This window comes from Neovison vison, chromosome 11 (assembly GCF_020171115.1).
Source record: "Neovison vison isolate M4711 chromosome 11, ASM_NN_V1, whole genome shotgun sequence".
NCBI lineage: Eukaryota > Metazoa > Chordata > Mammalia > Carnivora > Mustelidae > Neogale > Neogale vison.
Window position 1 is genome coordinate 122,149,827 of NC_058101.1, and position 23,863 is coordinate 122,173,689.

General features: G+C 39.4%; 1 protein-coding gene across 1 annotated transcript in view; it reads left to right on the forward strand.

The window, feature by feature from the left end:
• The first annotated feature begins 19,769 nt into the window (after nucleotides 1-19,769).
• Nucleotides 19,770-23,863, forward strand: part of WDFY3 (WD repeat and FYVE domain containing 3) — a 276,729-nt gene continuing 272,635 nt past the window's right edge. The window contains exon 1 of the mRNA XM_044224616.1: nucleotides 19,770-19,867. The gene's annotated coding sequence lies outside the window, so the exon portion shown is untranslated. The remainder of the gene's footprint in view (nucleotides 19,868-23,863) is intronic.

The following is a 23,863-nucleotide window of genomic DNA, read 5'->3' on the forward strand; positions in this document are numbered from 1 at the left end:
AAACTGGGCATAAATTACTTGATTTCTACCTGCATGTTCCTTGTCTGTAAACTAAAAGTTAATAATTGTACCAAAAACTGTAGGAATGTTTTATGCAGATTAAATCAGTTAGTACATGTCAAATGCTGAAAACTGTGCCTGGTATTATTGCTCAGGAAATCCTAGCTATAATGGTAGATGTAAGTAACTAGTACCTAGCATTCATTCCAGCCTGCTCTTAATGTCACTTTTTGACTGAAGCATGTGAAAACCTAAAACCACATTTTCCAGGTCCATTTGAGGCAGGGTTCTGGATGCATCGATCCCAGCTGCTGCTGCTGCCATCTGACCCAGTGGTAGAGATAGGGATGTTTTCTGCAAGAGCAAAGCCTAGTCATGAGTAGCAAAGAGGCAATTGATGATGGCTGCGGGAGCTTCTGATCCAAGATTTTTGACACCTGTATAAAATCTTTGATAAATGTGTTCTTGAACTCAGCCATTCCAATTGTAGGGTCTTAAATCTCCATCTTCTTGGTATGGCATGGATGAAACTGGCAGTATAGTTCAGCAATCCTTTCCAGCAATTCCTCAACACCCAGCCAAAAGCTTTAGTTTCCAGCCCTTTTAATTATGTTGTAGGTATCAGATTCACTGAACTAAATCCTCTTCTACTGAAAATAGTTGGAATAGTTCCTATTTCCTAAAGTTACATATTTTTGATATATTACTATTTTCTAATTCGTTAATACCTGATTTATCTTTATGCATTCCATTTCCCTATATAGCTGTCTATTGTTATTTTTCTTGGTTCTTGGATACATTCCATTCTTTTCCTTCTTTTCTTCCTTCTTTGCTGCTTATCTTTCTTCCTCTTTAATTCTTTATTTGTTAAAAAGTAAATACATTGGAATTCAAACAAAAACTTGAGGGGTGCCTGGCTGGCTCCGTCTGTAGAGCATTTGACTCTTCATCTCTGTTTTGTGAGTTTGAGTCCCACATTGGGTATAGAGATTAGATAGATAGACAAATAGATAGATCAATAGATAGATAGTTGAAACTTTTTTTAAAAAAGGATCAAATACATTGATGACTATGCATTTTTCTCAGTGAATAGTTTTGGGTCCAACCCATATTTTAATATGTAGTATTTTTGTTGTTAATATCCAACTTGTATATAATCACAGGTTTCATTTCTTTTTTTAACCAATGATTCTTTAGCAAAATATTATTTCCAAGGAATTGGATTTTCCTTTTTTGTTGTCATTACTTTTTATTTATCTAATTTTATCGCATCATGATCAGTGAATATGACCTTCTACTTTCCAGAAATCATTGTGCATTTTTTCCACTCGAAATGAAATTAAATTTTATAGATGTTCTTAAGCACTGAGAAATCATACTCTTTGTTTATAGGGTACAAACTGATTTTACTTATATTTTGTATATTTTAATTTTCTTTTGCCTACTCTAAATTAAATTTTCTCATGTGTATTTCTGCTAATTTCTTCTTTTGTTCAAATAGCTTTTGCATAATACATTTTAATATACATAATATCTCATTAAGTTACATTTGTGAATTGTATGTATGTATGTTTTAAGAGAGACAGGTGAGGGGAGAGGCAGAGGGAGAGAGAAAGAGAATATTAAGCAGTCTCCACTCCTAGTGCAGAACCTGCTGCAGAGCTACATCTCATGACCCTGAGAACATGATCTGAGCTGAAATCAAGAGTCGGATGGTTAATCAACTGAGCCATCCAGATAACCTTCCTTTATTTTTTATAAAATGTGTTTAATGCAGGTGGCTTTTTTTTTCTGAAATGCATTCATTTCTTACAGCAATTATGCTTTCTTTTTGCTTGTACTTTTCTAATATATTCTTGGACAATAAACTACAGGCTTTTTAAGTCATTTTGTTCCATATATATCTATAAATAGCATATGGTTGAATTTTGGACATATATATTTAATCGATAATTTATCTTCTCTTTCATTTTATTAGGTGTATATATCATGCTTTTAATTTTATTAATAATTAACAAGACTTATTTATAAGAAAAGTTAGTTTTATAAAAATATACACACATAATCTTTTTTCCTTTATTTTTTTAGGGGAGTGATGGATAGAGGGAGCAGGAGAGAAAATCTCAGGCAGGCTTAATGTTCATGCAGAGCCCAGTGCAGGGCTTGATCTCAGGACCCTGAAATCATGACCTGAGCCAAAATCAAGAGTCAGTCATTTAAACCAACAGAGCCACCCAGGAGCCCCATTTATCATTTTAAAAAATCTAAATAAACAATTCACAAAACTGCAATGGAGATAGGCACAATTTATCTCAAGTCTTATTGCCCCAAAATAGCTATCACTAAACTTTGGTTAGCATAATTTCACTTTTCTATATTCAATTATCCAAACAGAATCCAAATGGAGATTAAAGGACTGTTTTTGATAAATTATTCAATTAAAATTTAATTGAACAAAAGGAGAAACTGAAGTGAAGCTGGAGAAATTGGTGAACTTGACATCAGGGTTTCTCTACTACTAATAATCCATTTTTAAAAATTTTCTCTTGAGTTAATCAAACTGTTAGGAGGTTGGACTCATGACTTCATAAGCCACATGTTGTGACTTTGCAGAGTATCCACGACCTTCTTCTCTGGAAGAAGGGAAGATTTAGGCACTTACAGGTTCTTCCACGACCCTCTCCCAGATTTGCATTAATCATCTTATTAATTATGCAATGTCAACATTAACAACACTTACATCTTATTCTGCAGTCAAAATTCTTGACACTTTTCAGTGGTGGCTTTATACCTGAAGGGATTCAGTGTCCTTATAGCTCCTTTAACCTCAGTTTATTTTTTCTTGAGTTCTATAATTCTCTATACCTCTTAGTTGACTAAATTTCATTGACCCACTTTTTTTCAAAAAGGTCTATGGGCAATGTATCCCCTGAGTTTCTGTACCCTTAAGAATATGTTTCTTTCTCTTTATAGTTGAAGGATAACTGGGATAGGGATAAAATTTACAGTCATACTTTCTCTCCTTCAGAAATGTATAGACTAGTCATTATTTTTCCTGTTTTCTGACATTCAAGTATTGCTATGGGGAAATCCAAGGAGAGCCTGATTTTTTTTTTTCAACTTTGAATGCTTCTTGCTTTCCTGCATATAATTTCCATAGAATTCTGTCTTTCTTCTTAAAATTTAACAATTTGGATATTTTGGGTACTGGGATACTTTTGGGTGCACTCATTTGGCATCAGTTTTTCTCTTGGATAAAGTTTATTCTTTCGATCTGCAAATTCTGGTCTTTATTTCCTGTAAGTGTCAGGTAATTACTTTTTTTGTTATTTATTTAAGTGTACTTCTTCTATTTTCTTCCTCAATTTCTATGTCTTCCTCAAATCTAGTTTCTTCCATATGCCTATGTTACATTTTTTCATATCAAATCTGTTGTTATATTCCTATACTTTTTTCATTTTGCATCATGTGATTTCATTAGATTGTATAGTCAGTCTAATTTTTTTCTTTTCTTAAAGATCTGAAAATTGGCCTTTATTTTTGAGACAAACAAACATATCCAGAGGGAATAAACGATTTAAAGGATAAGCACCAAAATGTTAACTGCATGTTTTGGGGTTTTTCTTTACTGTATTTTTCTAATGTGGCTTTTATCTTTTTTGGTTATTTATTTTTTTTTATAAAGTTTTTTTTTAAATTTATTTGACAGACAGAGATCACAAGTAGGCAGAAAGTCAGGCAGGGCGGGTGAAGCAGGCTTCCTGCTGAGCAGAGAGCCTGATGCAGGGCTCGATCCCAGCACCCTGGGACCATGACCTGAGCTGAAGGCATAGGCTTTAACCCACTGAGCCACTCAAATGCCCCACTTTTGGTTATTTTCTGAGGTCTTTCATCTCAATATTCCCCTCCTCTAATGCCTTAAATTGTTATTTTAAACCCTTGACAATCAATCAATCAATCAGTAAACAAACAAACTCTTGACTCTCTTCTTTGAGTTCTTCTGGCAGAGAACACTGTTATCTATTGCTGCATAACAATATTACCACAAACTTGGGGACTTAAAAAAACATATACTTGTAATCTCTGTGAGTTAGGTATCTGAGCACAGCTTAGTTGAAATCCCACAAAGCTGTGATCAAGGTGTCAGGCTGCTGTTTCATCTGAGGCTTGACTGGGGAAGGATCTACTTCCCAATTCAACATGGGTGTTTGCAGCATCCATTTCCTCGAAGGCTGCCAGACTGAGGGCCTCATTTGCTTGCTGCTATTGCAACCCTCCCCTTGCTTAGTGGTCCTCTCCAAATGGCATAAAGCTCACAAGATGGTAGTTGGCTTCTCTGAAGTTAGCAAGGAAAGTTCTCCTAACAAGATGGGTCAAAGTCTTATGCAATGTGATCATATATATAGCTGACCCTTGAACAACCTGGCTTTGAATCACATAGACCCATTTACATGTGAATTTTTTTCAATAAATACAGTACTGTAATGAGTTTCCTCTTTCTTATGATTTTCTTTTTCTTTTTTTAAAAAATATTTTATTTATTTATTTGACAGAGAGAGATCACAAGTAGGCAAAGAGGCAGGCAAAGAGAGAGGGAGGAAGCAGACTCCCTGCTGAGCAGAGAGCCTGATGCGGGGCTCGATCCCAGGACCCTGGGATCATGACCTGAGCCAAAGGCAGAGGCTTTAACCCACTGAGCCACCCAGGCACTCCTCTTATGATTTTCTTAATAACATTTTCTTTTCTCTAGTTTAGTTTATTCTACTAATACACTATATAATACATATAACATACAAAATATATAGCAGTTGGCTCTTCATGTTTCAGTAAGGCTTTCTTTCAACCATAGGTTATTAGCAGTTAAGGAGTCAAAAGTTTATGTGGATTTTTGACTGCACAGGGGTTGGTGTCTCTAACCTCCTTGTCATGCATATAACCATATACATCCTGTCCCATTAACTGAATTCTATTGATTATAAGCAAATTATGGGTTCTACCTATACTGAAGGAGAAAAAATAATATGAGGCATGAGCACCAATAAGTAGGAACCATGGGAACTACCCTAGAATGTGTCCACCACATTCATGCTCTATTTAATGTCTTGGAGAATGTATTAGTTTCCTAGGACTGCCATAACAAAGTAACATAAACTGGGTGGCTTGGAAGAAAAATTTATTGATTCATAATTCTAGAGGCTGGCAGTCTGAAAGGAAGATGTCAGCAGGGCTATGCTCTCTCTGAAGATATGGAGAAGAGTCCTTCTTTGTTTCTTCCTAGCTTCTGGTAGTTTCCTGATATCCATGGCATTCTTTGGCTTCTAGATACATCACACCAATTTCTGCCTTCATTCTTACATTCCCTTCTTTTCTATATGTGTCTCTGCATGTCCTCCCCTCTCCTTATAAGGATATCAGTCATTGAGTTAGGGCCCACCCTAATCCACCTCGTCTTAACTAATTACATTTGCAAAGATTTATTTCTTATTTCTTGATTCAGTTACATTCTGAGGTTCTGAGTAGGCATGAATTTTGGGGGGAACTTATTCAACCCACTTCCAAGACTATGCAGAAATATATCTTAGTTCTTGGTCTATTTATTAGGTAATTTATTTTGTATTGCATACTCTCCTTTTCTCGCTCATTTATTCTCTTTCTCCTCTTTTTTATTTTTTATCTTTTGATTCCATTCTTCTTCTTCTTTTTTTTTCTAGCAGCAAAAATTGCAGATTTGCTTACCTTTCTCCTTTGCTTGTCTCTACCACAGAGCTATAATAGTTATTTGTTTTCCCTGCCTTCCTTACAGCTAGTCGTTGCCATGACACAAAGTACTTGTAAATGAGTTACTGGCAAAATTTCATTTAGGGCTGAGGAGTGATATGAGATGCTGGCTCCTCACTTCTTTTCCTCGCTCTGCTTTAGCTCCAGCAATCTCCTTGGCTCAGAGAACAGGCGGAAGGCTGTAAAGATGGCATGCCAGCCTGGTGTCTTCTTTAGTTCCTCCACCCCTTCAACTTCAACGTAGACATTCCACTTTTGCTGAGGCTTCTCCAGGCCCAGACCTGGGTATTCAAATCACAGTCTTTCAGGATTGTGCCTCCTCCTTTGAGAGAAGTCCATATCCTGCTCAGGGTTAAAGAGGACATGATTTGGTTCTCAGCACTCAGTCTCTTTCCTCATTTCACTTCATTGCCTGGTAGACCTGTTTCCTATTTTGTAATTTAGGGTTGTATCATTTCCTTGTTTCACTGAAGTGGGCATTCCCTCCCCCACATTGTTTTTCAATTTTTTTTTTATTAGTAGTAGGTTTCAGGAAGGGAAATGAAATAAAAATATCTTTATTTTGTCATCATTAAAAGCCTCTACTAAACGCTTTAAGAGTTTTGAGATAATTCTTTAACCTCTACTTCTGCAATATTCATAGCTGAGAGTAAAATGATGTATTTTTAATTCTCTCTATTTGATACAATGCATTTTGTAAGCTTTTTTTCCTTTTCCAACCATGGAATTTAGATCCAAGGTGTTACTGTATTAATATTTTATTTATCTTTCCTTTTAGGAATTATTTATGATATTTACATTCAGTTTATAAGCAGATTTGCATCCATTTCTTCAGATGTCGCTCTTTTACCAAGTTTCAGTGCTTGTAGTTAGTTGTTTCAAATTCTCATTTTTCCATTAGCTCTTAATTTTGCTTTGTATTTCACTCTTTGGAGAAATATTTAAGGTGTTTATTTGAAAAAGTTACATAAAGATTGTCTGATAGGACTTGCATATCTAAGAACATCTTTCCTTTGCCTTCACACATTACTAATCACATGTATGGATATAAAATTCTCTGGTTAAAACTTCTCCAGTCCCAGCTCTGTCAGTTTAGGCTAGGATGTGTTATGTTAACAAATGACCCCAAAATCAGTGACTAGAATTTTAAAGTTTTTTTTTAGAATTTTAAAGTCACACTATAACTTCTTGGCAGATTGGCTTCATCTTCATGCTATACCTAAGCTGATAGAGCATCTAGAATATTGTTGGTTGTCTTAGTATAGGGCAAAAAGAGCATGACAAACTATGTTCTGGCTCTTTAAGTATATGCTGCAAAGTGACAAGTCATTACACCTGCATTTTATTGGCTAGAGCAAGTCACATGGTCAGACCTATTGTCAATAGGGCAGGGGAGTATAATTGTCTCCCAGGGCTGAACAGTCAATATTTGTAAACGGTAGCTGTAAATAATAATGCAATCTACTACACCCTCCATATGTCACAGATATTGCCCCGTATGCTAGCATTTTCATTCATAAAGAAGGCTAAATGAAGCCTGCTATAACTGAGTCAGGAGAAATAGGAGCAGGAATCAGTTTAGGGAAAAGATAATGATTTTAGTTTTAGAGAGTTGAGTATAAAATATCTAGCAGTAATTGGATATGAGTCTGAATGTATGGGGGGAAATCTAGGTTGGGGGATATCAAGTTATGCAATCAATGCATAGAATTGAATTTCTTTTTGGGGGATTCCTTATTAAATTTAAATTCAATTAATTAACATATAGTGTATTATTAGTTTCAGAGGTAGAGTTCAGTGATTCATCAGTTGCATAGAATACCCAGTGCTCATTCCATCTAGTGCCATCCTTGATGCCCATTACCCAGCTACCCCATTCCCCTACCCACCTCCTCTCCAGCAGCCTGTTGTTTGTTTCCTATACTTAAGAGTCTCTTATGGTTTTTCTTCCTCTCTGATTTCATCTTGTTTTATTTTTCCTGGGTTTATTTCTTTTGCTAATCAGAATCACGCTGTATGTATTGTATGTATTGTCCTTTGATGTGCCTGTTGGCGATGTTCTCAGGCTAGCACACACCTTTTATTCATTATATATTCCACAGAATTAGTGTCACTGTTTGGGTTGCTTCATTCTACTATTAAAATTATGCCCACTTCTGTGCACAAATTTTAGCACAGGGCTGAAATTCAAGGGGAAGAGTGCCAGTTTGAGCCCTTGGCAATGGTGAAGGCATGTTGACTTGGCATTGACAGGTGGCAGGCTGTGCGTGCTGATTTGGGCAGGAGGTCAGCAGGACTGTGAGTATGAGACCCATAAGCCAATGGCATCGTGGGTGACAGGGACACGGCTGGTTTTGCTTTTAACTTTTGTTTTTCTGAGAAATTCTATCTCTCCTTCTATTCTAAATGAAAGCCTTGCTGGATAGAGTATTCTTAGCTGTAGATTTTTTTCCTTTTAGCTGTTGGAATTTATCATGCCGCTTTCTTCTGGCCAGCAGAGTTTCTGCTCAAAAACCCACTGATGGCCGCGGGCGTTTCTCTTGTATGTCACTGCTTTCCTTTCTCTTGCTGCTTTTAAAATTCTCTCTATATCGCTACTTTTGGCCTTCTTATTTGCGTTATGTCTTGGTGCAGACCTTTCTGGGTTAGTTTTGTTGGAGCTTCTCTATGCTTCCTGGATCTGATTTCTCTTTCCTTCCCTAGATTCAGGAAGTTTTTAGCTATTATTTCTTCAGGCAAATCTTCTGCTCCCTTTTCTCACTCTTCTCCTTCTGGGATCCCTATCGTGTGACTGTTATGTTTGACACTGTCACTGAGTTCCCTGGGTCTGTTCTTATTTTGTGTGTTTTTTCTCCCTCTCATCTGCTCAGCTTGATTACTTTCCATGACTGTCCTCCAGGAGGCTGATCCTTTCTTCTACTTCCTCTTGTTTGCTATTCATTCCAGGTGGTCTATTTTTATTTCCATTCAGTGAGTCCAATAGCTCTAATTGGTTCTTTTTTGCATCTTTTTGAGTATCTTTATGAGCATTACTTTAAATTCACTATCAGAAATATTAATCATCTCCATTTTGTTTAGGTCTCTTATTCTGATTATGTTCTGCTCTTTCATTTGGGACATATTCCTCTGTCTCCTCATTCTGTCTATTGCTGTATCTGTTTCTCTGTGATAGGAAAGTCAGCTACATCTCCTGCACTTAAAGTAGAGGCCTGATAAAGAAGAGGTCCTGCAGTGCAGTGTCCCCTGTTCCCCAGAACCTGACACTTCAGGAGTGTCTCCTACATGTGTTGCTACAGGGGTGTCCTACTGTTGTGGCAGAGCTGTGTTTGCCCTCAGTCCAGACTTCAATGGCTCTCTGCATATTGTGGAGAGAGTCTGGTCCCCATGGCATTAGCGGGCTGATCAGGGGCAGCCCGGGGCTTGAACTGAGTCAGACCAGGTGTTAACCAGACATGAAACAGCACCAAACTGCAGGGCACTGTCCCTGTGTGGTCCCCTGGAAAACTTTTGGTGGTGGGCAGGGCCTGCACTGAGACCAACTGCCTGCCCAGCCCACTGGTGGGGCCACTGTGGTTCTCCGACCCTCTCCCCAGAGTAGGACTCACTCCGGAGTGGTGCTGGCCCTCCTCTGGGCTGCACACACACCGTCAGGCTGTGGTAGCGCTTTGATGGGCTCTTGCCAAGAGTGATCCCAGAGGGTGGATCTGCTTCACTGTGGCCTCTTATCTATGTCAGGCTGTGGAGAGTCTGTTCTCCAGAATTGAATTTCTTAAGAATTACTGGAAGAAGCAGTGGAATAATGGTGTCGCCTTGGAAAGCAGTAACTGTAAGGATCAGGCAGAAGAAACAGATTTGGTGAAGGAAACAGAAAGAATGCGTAGAGAATTTGAGAGGAACCAGAAGAAGCCTGTCATATTGTAGCCTGCGCACAGGTTTGTAAGAATAGTCTGTCTCTAGGGGGTTACCAAACAGACCAGGTTCAGCCACTCCCTGCTGGCAAAACCTGAAGACAAAGAGACAAGTGGTGGTGAAACAAGAAAGGAATTTAGTTCGATGAGGCCAACACTGGGAAGACGGTAGACCAGTCTCTCAAAAGATTTTCTACAAAGTGCTGAAAACACTTCCAGGTTTATATAAGGAAAATGTGGGACAAAAGTTGGTAGGTTTGTGCAGGTGGGAAAAGGTCAGGTTAATCACTGTCTTGAAGTCTGTCATTTGGGATCTTGCTGGTTCAGGGCAGTCTTTATTACTTGAGGGGGTAGTTTCAGTTCCCCTGAGGGGATAGTTTGCCCTCAGGGTCTTCCACCTGAGCTAAGAAACAAACTGGAAAGAACTGGAAGGTTTGAGATCAAATTGCAGGCAGCCAAAGTCCTTTTTCAAAATAAACTAAGGAAGTAACGAGTACCAAGGAAAGAAAGTAGCAACATTTCCAAAATAAGGATAGAGAATCTCTCGTAAAAAAATAGAAATTATTTAACACTGCATTAGATTATTGGTGACTTTGGTAAGAACTGTTTCAACAGAATGGTAAAATTGGACCAGTTTCAACAGAGCACTAAAGTAATAGGCAATTGAATGACTATTAGGGATTTGAGTGGAGAAACTTGAGTATAAAGGAGTATATAATAGTCCATTCCTTTGAAAAGTTTAGAGGGAAAAAAGAAGATTGGGAGATTTTTTTCCCCCATTTGAACAAGAGAATTTGAAAGTGTTTAAAAGACCAAAGATTGTGGGGCACCTGGGTGGCTCAGTGGGTTAAAGCCTCTGCCTTCGGCTCAGGTCATGATCCCAGGGTCCTGGGACAGAGCCCTGCCTTCCTCTCTCTCTGCCTGCTTCTCTGCCTACTTGTGATCTCTATCTGTCAAATAAATAAATAAAAACATATATATATATATATATATATATATATATATATATATATATAGGACCAAAGATTGTGTGTGTATGTGTGAGTCTTCATTCTTATTTATAGATGAATATACAAGATAAAATTGCATGAAATTTAAAACTAAAATCAATCCACATAACCATGTTTAAGTGCTATAAAATCTATGACCTATAATCAATCTTTTATATCATGGTAGGTATATTTGGATTCTCCAGAGAAACAGAACCAAGAGGATACAGATAGATAGACAAAATCTATAGATATAATGAAGAGATTCATTATAAGGAATTGATTCACACAGTATCAGAGGCTGAGAAGTCCCAAGATCTGCAGTGAGCAAACTGGAGACCCAGGAGAGTCAATGGTATAAGTTCCAGTCCAAGCCCAAAGCCAGAAGACCAACGTCCCAGCTTGAAGACAGTTACGCGGGAAAAAAATTCTCCCTTACTCTGCCTTTTTGTTGTATTCAGGCCTTCAACAGATTGGATGAGGTTTATCCACATTGGAGAAAGCAATCTGCTTTACTCAGCATACCTATTCAAATGCTAATCTCATCTAGAAATACCCTCATAGATAAACCCAGAAGAATGTTTAACCAAATATCTGAGTACCTGATGGTCCAAAGTTGACACATAAAATCAACCATCTCAGTATGTCCTTGAATGAAATCTGGATTTATTTAAAGAAAAATAAATCTCTGATGTTTATATATAATGTAAATTGATTTTATGTAACCTTGATTTGAATTCAGAATGATTTAGCTTCTTGACAGTGCAAGAGAATAGAAATTTATTTTTAGTGACTGGTTCTATTTAGAAACCCAAGGTATTGTGGGGGCCTGGGTGGCTCAGTTGGTTAACCATCCAACTCTCGACCTCAGCTCAGGGTCTTGATCTCAGGGCGGTGAGTTCAAGCCCCTGTAGTAGAACCTACTTATACAAAACTAAACCAAACAAGACAAACAACACCCCAAGGTATTGAGACAATGTAAAAGTGAAACAAAGAAGCTGTAGATTGTGTTTTTGATTGATTTGTTATTTGTGATTTGTTATTTGTCCTTCTACTCCTATCTCATTGGCTGGAAGTTTCAAAAGTACAGTAAAAAAGGAACTTGATTTTTAAAGGCACATAATGATGGCAGAAATGTCAGGAGATAAGGAACAACAAAAAAGGAAGCAAAGAACATTTTGGTGATGGGGAAAATCTAGAAAAAAAATTGGGTCCATGTTTAACTTTATTTGTAATTTCTCCCCCAGTATAATACTGTCTTGAAATTAGTACACCCCCAAGTTAGGAAGCATTATTATTGAGATAACCAGACCCAGGAGGCAATTTTAAAGAAAACAAATGTGTTTTCTAGTCTCATTGTGACATAGAGGAAAGAAGCAAGGGAAAGATAATAAATTTGTGTTCCATTAAGAGGAAATATTATGTGTTTAGAATCAATAGTCCAGATTGTTCTATTCATTCCTTTTATTAGTATGTGTCATTAAGTAATGATAGCTCTTAATTGCTTGATATAATGCTTTTCCATATGAATTGGAAAATTTTTGTAATGCAAAATAGTGTTTCCAAAATTGGAACAATAAAAAGCCCAAAGAGAGAGTCGTAGTCCTCCTGGAATTTATAGACATAAATCAAGTAATAACATGTTATTACTAACATATAAAACTATAGAATTGCATCTGTGATGAGCGCTATGAAGAAAAGTTGAGCGGCTACATGAAAGCGGGATTTTGTGACTTAGGTAGTTCAGCGAAGCCTTCTTTATAATAAGTGAAGAGCGGAGAGACAGGGAATAGGAAGTGGAAAGGCCCTGTTGCAGAGGGAGCATGCCAGGAAGGATGGATTGAAAACAGGACAGGTGGCAGCAGTGGAGAAAATGCAAGAAAGCACAGTGTGAGCTGATAGTACAGAAGTGTTTGGTGGACCAACCATACTAGGTCTCAAGAGTCACTGAACATTTGCAAGTGGGAACAAGGGATTGGGAGGGGTCCAAGGGAATGTGGGTAGACCAGATAGATAAGAGGTTGTTGTAGTTGTGAAAATGAGACTAGGGTAGTGCCAGGGAAAATAGAAAGAAGCATTGATGTTTGAGAGATATTTAGGGAGTAGATGATGCACAGAATGAGAGAAATCCAAATGTTATGAGTATTGCCTTTTGAGGTTTCTGAGTAAAGCAATAGAAAACATCACCCAGGGAGAAATTTTAAAATACAGTTCTTGCACAAGTGTAAGGATTTTTTTCGGAGATTAAAGCCAGGAACAAATGCCTAATAGGCTTCAGTTGATATGAACTGTTGACAATGATTTGTGTGCCCAACTAGAGCAGAATGAGGTACTCATATAGTATCCTACATATTCTTCCGTTATTGTAAGGGCCTATTTAGCCAGAGAGGTCCCACCTAGGTTGAGCAGCCATTTTGTTGTTTATGGAGTAAAACTTAAATTGACCCTGTCCCCTCCAGGGGAACTTACTTAAAAGCAAGTCCAGGAAACCAGACCCAGGTAACAAAGCCCAAATACAAGGGTGGTCAGGTCACGTGGAGATAACGGCCAATGCAGGGATGAGTCAGGTCAGGTGGAGACGTCCAATCAGTAGAGCTCACATACTGTCTCCCTAGCTACCAAGGAGTGTGGGCCCCACCTTTTGGGCACCAATTCTCACCAAGGTGATAGGCTAGTTCAAATAGCTCTTATGGGGTAAATTGTAATTCAATTGGCCACCCGTGTGGGATCTAGCATGACTGTGCAGCTTTCTCTGTGTGTTACAATCTCATTGGCCACCTGTGTGTGGCCAGGCTCAACCACATGGCCTTTGCTCTATAAAAGTTAGTCTGTAGAGAAGAGAGGGGTCACCTCTTTGGAAGAGACGTCCCTCGCTGGTGACTTTGATTCTCAATGCTTGGCGCGAAATAAAGTTTTGCTTGACCTTCACTTTGTATCAGTCTCACTCATTTGACCATGGACCCATTATTGGGGGACCCAACCATTATAATTCTCAATACATTATAATTTCTGTTTTTTATCTGTTTCCTTCTCTAGACTGTGAACTACATGAAGGCAGACATTAGGTCTGATTTAAATCTCCAGCAGGCAGTGAAATAATTTTTGCAAAGTGAAATAATTAGGTCAAGAATCAAACTTAAAAATTTTCTATTTTTTAAGCAATTTTTAGTGGGATTGTAGATTTTTTTAAAATATTTTATTTATTTATTTGACAGACAGAGATCACAAGTAGGCAGAGAGGCAGGCAGAGAGAGAGAGGGGAGGAAGCAGGCTCCCCGCCAAACAGAGAGCCCGATGTGGGGCTCGATCCCAGAACCCTGAGACCATGACCTGAGCCGAAGGCAGAGGCTTTAACCCACTGAGCCACCCAGGTGCCCCGGGATTGTAGATTTTTAAACAAGAGTCTTTACATACAATTTGCCCAATTCAAAATTGCAAGTTATGGGGCGCCTGGGTGGCTCACTGGGTTAAGCCTCCGCCTTCGGCTCAAGTCATGATCTCAGGGTCCTGGGATTGAGCCCCACATCCAGGCTCTCTACTCAGCAGAGACCCTACTTCCCCTTTTCTCTCTGCCTACTAGCGATCTCTCCCTCTGTCAAATAAATAAAATATTTTTTTAAAATATTGCAAGTTAATAACTTTACTTACTCATTTAAATTTTATCCATAAAAGAAAATGTGGTTTTAGCCAAATACAGTTGTATTACTAGTATGATCAGATTTAACTGTTGGACTGCTTTCAAATGTTGCTACCAAGAACAACCACATGCTAGTATAGAATATAGAATCCTGTTTCTTTAGAGGAGATTGATTAATTTTACATCACCTAGTGTAGTACATGATTAAAAGATATATGGAATAAATTGATACTGTTTTTTTGAATTTCTTTTATCTTCTTACAGAGGTGTCAAAGAGCAATTACTTTTTTCATCTGGTCAGCAGATGGCAGTGTTTTACTTTATTTAGCTAATAGAGGTTTGTCTCAGGCTCACAATTTAGACTTAATATATTAAATAGCACAATATTTTTGAGAGTTAACTTATACTTTTTGCCCCAAAAATGAACATTATAGAATAGGGGGTTGCTCTAGAGTAAAAAAAAAATTTCATAAAGTTTTTAGTTAATTTTTAATTTGCTTTTCACTTCTTTTATTGCAATTATTCTCATTTTTGTAGACAACAAAAAAACCTGTTTTATTTTACCTTGTTTCTTACCTTTATTTTTTAAAAAGGTCAATGCTGAACAGTACCTCTGGAAACAAAGTTTAAATTATATCTAAATTAATGCAGCACAGTTAAACGTTTCACTGGGCTTTAGTTTCCCCCTTCTAAGATTAATCCTTTCAACTCTTTTTTTTTTTTTTAAAGATTTTATTTATTTATTTGACAGAGAGAAATCACAAGTAGACAGAGAGGCAGAGAGAGAGAGAGGGAAGCAGGCTCCCCTCTGAGCAGAGAGCCCGATGCGGGACTCGATTCCAGGACTCTGAGATCATGACCTGAGCCGAAGGCAGCGGCTTAACCCACTGAGCCACCCAGGCGCCCCAATCATTTCAACTCTTAAGTTTCTGAACTGAAGAGTGAGTTAGGAGATCTGGGTTCACTTCAGAGTGCCATAAAGCATGCACTAAATGACTTATAACAAACCATTTGAATTTTTTTTTGCCAACTTTTTTTAATGTGTAAAGTAAATCTAGTCTGCATATCACTATATTTAACTTGTAAAAACATTGCCAAGATATTGGTTTGAAAAGTCTGAACTCTCCATTAAGACATATAGAGGGATGAAGATCAAGGGGAACTTCCACCTTTAAGTAGAAACACAGTTCACTAATAATGAAGTGATAAGCACACCTTTTTCCTATTATCATGATTGTTATGATAAGCAAAAGCAAAAATAGTTTCTTCATGTAGTATGTTACTCTTCAAAATATAAAGCTTTATCTTCTATTTACTTTAAAACATAGAAACGATGCACAAAGCTATGACCTCCTCCCCACCAAAAAAAACAAAAACCAAACCAAAACAAACAAACAAAAAAGCCCCACAAAACAAATGCTTCAGTATCTCCTTCAAATGTATTTACAAGAACAGAAAAAGTCTCTAATTGGAACTTTCTAAAAGCATTTCTCCCCAATTAGAGTGCAGTAATGACTCTAAATGGCACTGTCTCGAGGACAGCTCATCAGTTAATTATAAGGAGTTCTCTAAATTGAGGAGCGAAGAATGATACTAAATTTCAATCAGTGTAGATAAATATGGCTTGCCATTATTCACTTGATATTTTAGACAGTCCCTTTAAAGAGGAAGATGTGGAACAGAAATATTGTCTTTTCTAAAAGAACAGAGATTATGAGACTCACACTGAACATTTACCCTAAGACTATACTCTTGTCTGGAATATGGTTTTTATAGTCATTCAATTTCCATGATCCCCAGAGACTTTCATTTGCTTGCCCATTTATTTTCCATCTGGCTCCTTCAAACAAGAAAAAAATATATATTACTATGGCTGTACTTAACAGCATGGAAAAATGGTTGTGTATTTTAAATACGGTAGTTATGTAATTTAAAAATATGTCGATTAAAGTTTCAATTCCTTTTAGGTTTTGTGTTCCAGCATAATTTAGTGCTCCGTATTCTGGTAATAAATGTCTTAAAATTCTATAATATACTTACGTTTATCTCTGAAATTATCTACCTGCCCAGGTTTAATTTACTTTTTATTTAGTTTTAAAAGCAAATGTAAAGAAAACAATTGTGTAAAAGGCAAGTTGTCACTACATATTATTTATCCTCACAATCTTTCTAAAGTGCCCTATTACATTTTATTTTCTTCCTCTTACTTTTTGGTATTTTTCATGAAGCTTTTATCTTTATTTTCCTTCATTTAAAGTTAAACTTTGCCGGGCGCCTGGGTGGCTCAGTGGGTTAAAGCTTCTGCCTTTGGCTCAGGTCATGATCCCAGGGTTCTGGGATTGAGCCCCGCATCGGACTCTCTGCTTGGCAGGGAGCCTGCTTCCTCCTCTGCCTCTGCCTACTTGTGATCTCTGTCAAATAAATAAAAATCTTTATAAATAAATAAAGTTATACTTTTGCTTATTCATGCTCATAGAATTCTCTTCATGTTAAAAACCAGTATGGTTTTGTTTGTTTATTGTCACAGATAACCTCTTGCTATTCTTCACCATCACCTTATTCATGAATTGTAAGTCGGGGGCCAGGCTCTGCTTAGAAATAGCCCTTCGTGTTTGTTCCTCTATTCCCAGAGGAGTCTGCTGCACATGCCCTTTCCATCCCTTTCCATCTGGCCTCTGCACAAAGGGTTTATCCCACTTTAACACAATTCTTTGTTTTATGGAGGACCTGGAGTTTATCTGAAAGTGAATACATATGAAACAATAATCATGTTATAGGAGAACCTGATCTGACCCTTTTTTTTTTTCATACCTGAACCCTAAGATGACAGAGATACTACACTTAGCCAGTAACAAAGACTAAAGAACGTAAGAGCTGTAACAATGACAGATTTGAAACGGAGCTGCAAAAAAGTAAATGTGCAGGGTGTCATTTCGCTGCAAAAAAGTAAATGTGAAGGGTGTCATTTCTCTTGATACTATCCATTATTACAGTGCTTGTGTTTATATGGCTTCAGAAAAAGAGAAAAAAGCTTACTACATTTTTGTATCAGTGAGGAACCTTTGTGAGATTTTCACTTTTAAGATGTTAACAAGAAGCAGCTGTATTTGCATACTGATCTATCCATGAATTTTATTATATTTCTCTCAACAGAAAAAAATATAATTAAGGTATTAAAATATGTGAACTCCCCTTTCCTTAGTGTAAATAAAATTACAACAAGATTCCTGAAACCTTGTATTTAACTGAAAACCCTCCTTTTAAAATGCATGCTGGTCTTAGTGTTTATAAGACGTCAATTGATTTTCTTACTCTATATTCATGTTATCCCATCTTTATTTCTGCGAATATATGGTTTTATAAGGAAATACTTCAGAATATTGTGGTAATTTTGCCTAGTAATAGGCTAGAGAAACACAAAATCTAAGCACTGAACAACCAAAAAGAACACACACACACACACACACACACACACAATATATATAGGTGCTTTTTTAAAAAGGTGCTTTGTTTTTAATAATTTATTCTAAAATGTATTTGGAATTGAGATGCAAAGCTGTCTGAAAGACTTTATTTGGGTTTGAAAGAGTCTGCGATGCTGATGCAGGTTGTCGATATCAAATAGAATTACTGGTTTGAAAGATGGCAACTGAAATCTAGAACCTAACTGGGTACAGGTTACTTTGTGAGGATCAAAGAAATAGAACCCCACCTCCCTGACCCCCCCAAAGCATACTAATATTTTTTATTGAACATACTCTTCAGAGAGCTTTGAAACACGTTTTTTTGATAACATCATTTTAGATTTAAACTAAAAAAATTACTCATTTTGAAGTAGTTTGAAGTAGCATCTAGAACTACGTTTGAGAACATTTCTCCTATTGGGCCTGCTGAAGGAGTGTAACCTTTGAACACATCTGGTCCTCTTATTCTGAAAGTGTAAGGCTCCATTATCCCTAAGGAGCAGAAACTGTGAGCCCCCAGCTCCACATGCTCATATATAATATCCCTTGTGTTTGGCAGCAGTGCTGAATCTTGTGTGGATCCTTACAAGTGGATTCAACTTGCCAAAGGCAAAGTAGTTAAAAAGAAGCAAACAGCAAGTCCCCCTTGCTTCATATTCCGGGGAGGAAATTCACATGCTTCTGTAGATTGCAGTGTTAGGAAAACCAAATTGGTCATTAGAACAATGTTACCACTTCCCCACTACTAAGCCTGTTTCAGAGTCTCCACTCGTAATTGCTGACTCAGTTTGCCTCCACTGCCAGAACTGAGGCTTGCCCCAGATTGTCTACTGGCTTGATCAGGAACAGACAACAGAGGGACAAACTGATGATCACTCAAAGCGTATTAATTTGGTCTAAACTGTGTTTGTTAGGACTGCAAAGGTATAAATATCCTTCATGGGAAGGGGCGGTAAAGAACCCTAAAATTTTAGGGCAACTGGCTCAAGGTCACTGAGGGAAGGCAACATTTGAGACTGGGCTCTTCAACAATTCGGTCCAATAATGGACCGGAGCCAAACACGACACCATCCAGGAGTTTCAAAGCTGCGTAGTAAAATAGCTAGCGTGGGCAGTCCTTTGTACTCCAGCTAGAGTAAAATTAACGCAGTCTTCCTTTCTTCCATCGCTGCCTGACGGCATCCAGCAAATGGGTGTAGGGTTAAGGAGAGCAGAACCCAGCTGTCCGTTCACAGCTGAGTCTTTTGAGAAATTGGAACTGAGGAGGGTGAGAACCACGGGAGAGGGGCAGTGAGTTGGGAGAGGAAAACGGGAGCAGCTGAGTGCAGGGCGAGGGGAAGGAAGCCGGGGTGTGTGCGTCTGGAAGGGAAGTGGGGAGAGGGGCAAGAGCGAAAACCGGGCCGAACTCCCGCTGAGAGAACCCAGCGGCCGCCGCCTGCGTTAGAGGGTGAAGGCGGCCAGTTAGAGTGAGGGGGAACGCGGGAAGCCGGGGGAAGGGAAGGAAGTAGGAAAGAGGAAGGAAAGGCAGGAGCGGAGAGAGGAAGAGTGGCTGCAATTTCAGCGGCCGGCTCAGTAGGAGGAGCAGGAGGAGAAAGAGGAGGATCCAGAGTCAGTCAGTCAGGCAGCCAGCGGGAGGTGGAGAAAGCAGGAGGAGGAGGAGGAGGATTAAAGATGGCCACCAACAGCTGCGGGAAACGGCAACAACCCCTCACTTTCCGGGATGGTCCCTGCGGGTCGGCCCGGCCTTGATGGAGAGCAGAAGCTCGAGAAGCGCCGAGGCTGAGGCGGCGGCGGCGGCGGGGACCCAGCGAGGAGGAGGTCACGGGGGAGCAGGGACCCGGGCAGGAGAAGGGAAAGGCGGCGGCGTCGCTGCCCGGGCCGCCTAGCGCCGCTGCCCGCCCCGGCGGACCGGTTCCCGCACCTCGCGGCCGCAGAATCGAGGCCGGCCCACGGCTCCGGGCCCCGCCGCGGGGCTCCCGGGCCCCGCCGCGGACGCCGCGCCCGCCTCCCCCTCCCAGTCGCCGGCGCGCACTCGGGCCCTCCGCGGTCTCCGCTCCCGGGCCAGGCCCGCCCGCGCCCGCCTGCCCTCCGGTGAGTGCCCCCCTGTCAGCGCGCCCTACCCCTCCCCGCGCCCCGAGGCCGCTTTGTTTGTGCGGGGCGGAGGCGCTGCCCACTCGCGGCCCTGTGCCCGCTGGCCCTGCGGACAGGCCGCGGCCCAGCTGCCGCCCTCCCCTGGGACCGCGCTGCCCGGAGCCGCCGCTGCCACCCGGGCTGGCCGGCTGCCTGGTGTCCTCCACCGCGGCCTGGAGAGGGCGCCGTCGCGGTGGGGTCGGGGTTGGGGTCACGCGCGGCCGGCGGTGGGGAGCGATGTTGGGGTATTTTGGGGGGGGCGGGGGGGGAGGAGAGGGCTGGACGTTGCCCCTATGAGCAGTGAAGGTGTAACCCGGCGGTCCAGGGATCGGGGTCTGCTGAGGGCCCCTTTTCCAGACCCCGTGGGGTCTGCGCTGCCGGAGCCCCCAGCGCCCGTGCGCAGCCGAGCGAGGCCTCCATCCCCCGGGCGCTGTCTCCCGGGCTGCGGGCCTCTCCTGCTCATTGCTGAGCCCTGCTCTCCCCCAACGCCCTGTGCTGGAAACCCTTCGTTTATGCAAGGAACCAAGATGCTCCTGGCGTGTGCGTTTGCCCTTTTATTCTCTTGTACATGGGATGTGGTGGCCTCGCGAATATTCACAGTTACCATAGGGTTCAGAAAGCAGATGTGACCTTTAGCCATTTGGCCCACCTGGCCAGTGCTTGATCCTCAGGTGCCGCATTTCATTGGTTTGTACCATTGAATTCTGAGATCCACGGCATTAGGTTCTCTTTTTGTTGAAATAACCTGATAAAACCTGATTGAAAGGATGTTTACTATATGAGTGAATCCTTGCCTCTACTTCCAGCGCCTTAAAAAATGGTTGTTTCCTGTGGAAAAGTGATGCTAATGCATAGGAAAAACAATTTTTTGTTCAGTAATGGGCATGAGTTGATTAGTGCCAAATGGTATTGTAGTCTGAAAACCGAACAATTAAAAAAAGATACAAAACCTTTTGCTTTGAGATGGCAGTATGTTTCCAGGTTGGAATTGTTTGAGAGCAGGTTTAAAACAATTAGTTTCCACCATTAGGCTAATATAACAAACATAATGTAAAACAGAACCAAAAATATGTTGGTTAAAAAAAAAACAAACTAGGTGTGTATTAGTGCACAGGTCTAGCAAAACATAAATCCTGTTTTAAAAAAACAACAAAAAACTTTACGGTCGGACACCAAGCACAGGAAATGGCTTGGTATGTTTTTTTATATTTAGAAATACGTATTTCATTAGACTGACTTGAGAACTCTTGCTAGGATTTTTGAGCACAGTAGTACATGTTACACTTTGAACTATTCATTCTCAAGATGCTAGAAATACAGATTTATACTAGTTTCTCTTTCTGAGTTGAAATTGATTCATGTAAAAAATGTTAGATTTCTAACTTAAAATTTCTGCAAAAAGATATGAATTAGAAAACATGACGTCTGGTCTTGCAATATCTATAAACTGGTAAAGAATAAATGACAGCATAGTATTTCAATATTAGTTGGATTATCTACTTGGAAATTCTTAAACTTCACAATTTTAAGAGTCTACATCAAGTTTTCTTAATTTAATGCATGTGCTTCAGAGGGTCGTTGAATTGTTAGAAATCCTATGCAGAATGTAGCATATATTTGGATTTTTTCTGGATAAAGAGTCCGTGGAGTCATCACATTTTTAAAAGACGGCTCCACAAAAGTTTATGAACTAGTGGATATATAATTAATAAATCTCCTGTGTTTGGAAGGTAAAATTCTTAGAGATTTGATAATTTATATCCTTCACTTGGAGTTATGGCTAAGAAATTTTTATTATTGAGAGTTTAGCACATAGAAATCATTTTTCATGCATTCATGAACCCTTAGGAAAATGTTAACCCCATTTTACAGGTGAAAAAATAGATATTTAGAGATGCTTGTCAAAGTCACACAGCCACTGGTAGGCCAACTCTTCAAACTAGGCTGTCTAAGGTCAGAGCCAGCACCATTAGCAAGAAGGCTACACTAAGCTTTGAATCAATGATAACATTCGCTTGATGTTAAAATGAGTAATTTATGTTTTGTTAAAAGTGGATCTGAGATTATCATGACATACTATATCATGGAATTTTAGAGCCACTGACTCCCAAGTAGGAAGAGATCTTAGTGATGCTGACATCTCTTAATGATACTAAACTGAAATCACACCCAAAGTAGGGCCATTTCTGTGGCATCTTTGGACGGATATCCAGCCTCTGATTTTCATTCCTATGTCATTACAAGTTCAGTTCTTTTTTCAACATTTTAAATCTTTTCCTGTTTATGTAAGTTAAAATCTGCCTTCCTGACATTTCTGCTAAGTTCCAGTTCTCCTTTTGTATGTATGATGCATTTATAATCCATAAAGGCATTAAGAGATAAATGACTGCTATTCTAATTTTTGTCATCAGATTTAATGAAGTATAATTTACATGCAGTAAAAGTTTTCACAAATGTATACAATTGGATAATCACCACAGTGAAGATACAAAACATTTCCTTCACACCAAAAGGTTCTCTCCCCCTGCCCCCAGCCCCTGGCAACTATTAATCAAATTCATGCCCCTATACTTTTTTCTAGAATATCATGTAAGTGAAATCCTACAGTATGTAGTCTTTTTTATGTTTTCTTTCCCTTAGCATAATGATTTTGCTATTCATTAAGTTGTTGCATGTATCAGTGGTTTGTAATTTTTTTTTAAGATTTTATTTATTTGACAGATCTCAAGTAGCTAGAGAGGAAGAAGCAGGCTCTCTGCTCAGCAGGAGGGTGGTGGGTGCGATCCCGGCCCCAATTTCAGGACTCTAAGATTATAACCTGAGCCGAAAGCAGAAGCTTAACCCACTGAGCCACCCAGGTGTCCCTGCATCAGTGGTTTGTGTACCAGTGTGTGTATCAGTGGTATGTATGTATCAGTGGTATCAGCATGCATCAATGGTATGCTGACAAATGTAATGACGTGCTCTCCAAAGGAAAAAAAAAACCCTGATTTGTATTATTTACTAGTTATTGCAGCATCAGTACTATTATCATGGCCTATATTAAGGTATCTTGAGTCATGCCTAGTTTGGGTCAGTTATGAATGTAGCTGCTATAAACAATGTGAGGAACAAACGTTTTCAGTTTTCTTGAGTTTGTACCTAGCAGTGGGATTACATGGTCCTAGAAGAAGTATGTATTTGTCATTTGCAGTAACTCTATATTGAATCGCCAAACTTTTCCAAAATGACTACTATCTTGCATTCCTCCAAGCAGTGTTAAGAGAATTTCTGTTGTTCTGCATCCTTGTCAGTACTTATTATTGTCAGTTATTAAGCTTTTAGCCATTATTATGCATGTAGTGGTCCTTTAACATTTTCTACTTTTTTTTTAAAAAAGAGTTTATTTATTTATTTGACAGATCACAAGTAGGCAGAGAGGCAGGCAGAGAGAGAAGGAAGCAGACTCCCCGCTGAGCAGAGAGCCTGATGTGAGGCTTGATCCCAGGACCCTGGGATCCTGGTCCTGAGCCGAAGGCGGAGGCTTTAACCCCCGTGAGCCACCCAGGCACCCCCATTTTCGACTTTTTAACTCTCATTTTCAATAGTGTTTGAACCAACATAGGAAGTTTATGACCCATATTGCTGAATAATTTTCCTTTTTTTTTTTTTTTTTCCCCGACTTGGTCATCTGTGAAAGCTGTAGCATTCAAAGAATGTTGATTTCTTATTATGAAATTGCCTTTCATGTTATTAGAATTGCTTTTTTGAGAGGAGTCATTAGAGAATTCTAAAACTCAGCTGTTGACATTTTTAAAACATGCCTCAGAAAAAGCTACGTAAAGCTTTGTTTTTAGCTTTGCTTTTTTCATAAAAATTCAGAATTTAGAAAACCTCCAGTTAGGGAGAATTTCTTCAACTTTTGCTTGGACTTAAAAAAAAGAGAGAGAGTCTGAAATAATTCAGTCTTGTAGACTT